At 22.5% G+C, this 2,444-nt stretch overlaps 1 protein-coding gene across 1 annotated transcript in view; it reads right to left on the bottom strand.

The window, feature by feature from the left end:
* LOTGIDRAFT_176331 (hypothetical protein) overlaps positions 1–2,444 on the bottom strand; it is a gene marked incomplete at both ends in the record, with an annotated part of 17,333 nt that overhangs the window by 7,433 nt on the left and 7,456 nt on the right. The window lies entirely within an intron of this gene.

The raw sequence follows: 2,444 nt of genomic DNA, 5'->3' as shown, positions 1-2,444 counted from the left end.
TTAATATATATATAGAAACTTTTTATAAGAGAGTGGACATTAACCACTCATCAACTACATTACCAAATATCACAGTTATAAAGTAATAAATTAATATATATAGAAACTATTTATAAGACAGTGGACATTAACCACTTCCATCAACAACATTACCAAATATCACAGTTATAAAGTTAAGAATTAATATATATAGAAACTTTTTATAAGACAGTGGACACTAACCACTTCCATCAAGAACATTACCAAATATCACAGTTATAAAGTTATAAATTAATATATATAGTAACTATTTATAAACAGTGGACATTAACCACTTCTATTGACTATATTACCAAATATCACAGTTATAAAGTTATAAATTAATATATATAGTAACTATTTATAAGACAATGGACATTAACCACTCATCAACTATATTACCAAATATCACAGTTATAAAGTTATAAATTAATATATATAGAAACTATTTATAAGACAGTGGACACTGACCACTCCTATCAACTATATTACCAAATATCACAGTTATAAAGATATAAATTAATATATATGGTAACTATTTATAAGACAGTGGACATTAACCACTCCTATCAACTATATTACCAAATATCACAGTTATAAAGTTATAAATTAATATATATAGAAACCTTTTATAAGACAGTGGACATTAACCACTTCTATCAACTATATTACCAAATATCACAGTTATAAAGTTATAAATTAATATATATAGTAACTATTTATAAGACAGTGGACATTAACCACTTCTATCAACTATATTACCAAATATCACAGTTATAAAGTTATAAATTAATATATATAGTAACTATTTATAAAACAGTGGACATTAACCACTTCTATCAACTATATTGCCAAATATCACAGTTATAAAGTTATAAATTAATATATATAGAAAGTATTTATAAGACAGTGGACATTAACCACTTCTATCAACTATATTACCAAATATCACAGTTATAAAGTTATAAATTAATATATATAGTAACTATTTATAAAACAATGGACATTAACCACTCATCAACTATATTACCAAATATCACAGTTATAAAGTTATAAATTAATATATATAGTAAATATTTATAAGACAATGGACATTAACCACTCATCAACTATATTACCAAATATCACAGTTATAAAGTTATAAATTAATATATATAGAAACTATTTATAAGACAGTGGACATTAACCACTTCTATCAACTATATTACCAAATATCACAGTTATAAAGTTATAAATTAATATATATAGTAACTATTTATAAAACAATGGACATTAACCACTCATCAACTATATTGCCAAATATCACAGTTATAAAGTTATAAATTAATATATATAGAAACTATTTATAAGACAGTGGACATTAACCACTTCTATCAACTATATTACCAAATATCACAGTTATAAAGTTATAAATTAATTTATATAGTAACTATTTATAAAACAATGGACATTAACCACTCATCAACTATATTACCAAATATCACAGTTATAAAGTTATAAATTAATATATATAGTAAATATTTATAAGACAATGGACATTAACCACTCATCAACTATATTACCAAATATCACAGTTATAAAGTTATAAATTAATATATATAGTAACTATTTATAAAACAGTGGACATTAACCACTTCTATCAACTATATTACCAAATATCACAGTTATAAAGTTATAAATTAATATATATAGTAACTATTTATAAACAGTGGACATTAACCACCTTCTATTGACCTATATTACCAAATATCACAGTTATAAAGTTATAAATTAATATATATAGTAACTATTTATAAGACAATGGACATTAACCACTCATCAACTATATTACCAAATATCACAGTTATAAAGTTATAAATTAATATATATAGAAACTATTTATAAGACAGTGGACACTGACCACTCCTATCAACTATATTACCAAATATCACAGTTATAAAGATATAAATTAATATATATGGTAACTATTTATAAGACAGTGGACATTAACCACTCCTATCAACTATATTACCAAATATCACAGTTATAAAGTTATAAATTAATATATATAGAAACCTTTTATAAGACAGTGGACATTAACCACTTCTATCAACTATATTACCAAATATCACAGTTATAAAGTTATAAATTAATATATATAGTAACTATTTATAAGACAATGGACATTAACCACTTCTATCAACTATATTACCAAATATCACAGTTATAAAGTTATAAATTAATATATATAGTAACTATTTATAAGACAGTGGACATTAACCACTTCTATCAACTATATTACCAAATATCACAGTTATAAAGATATAAATTAATATATATGGTAAGTATTTATAAGACAGTGGACATTAACCACTTCTATCAACTATATTACCAAATATCACAGTTATAAAGTTATAAATTAATATATATAGTAACTATTTATAAGA

This window comes from Lottia gigantea (assembly GCF_000327385.1).
Source record: "Lottia gigantea unplaced genomic scaffold LOTGIsca_1009, whole genome shotgun sequence".
Lineage (NCBI taxonomy): Eukaryota > Metazoa > Mollusca > Gastropoda > Lottiidae > Lottia > Lottia gigantea.
The sequence above is the reverse complement of the archived record's forward strand: the minus strand, read 5'-3'. Positions and strand labels throughout refer to the sequence as shown.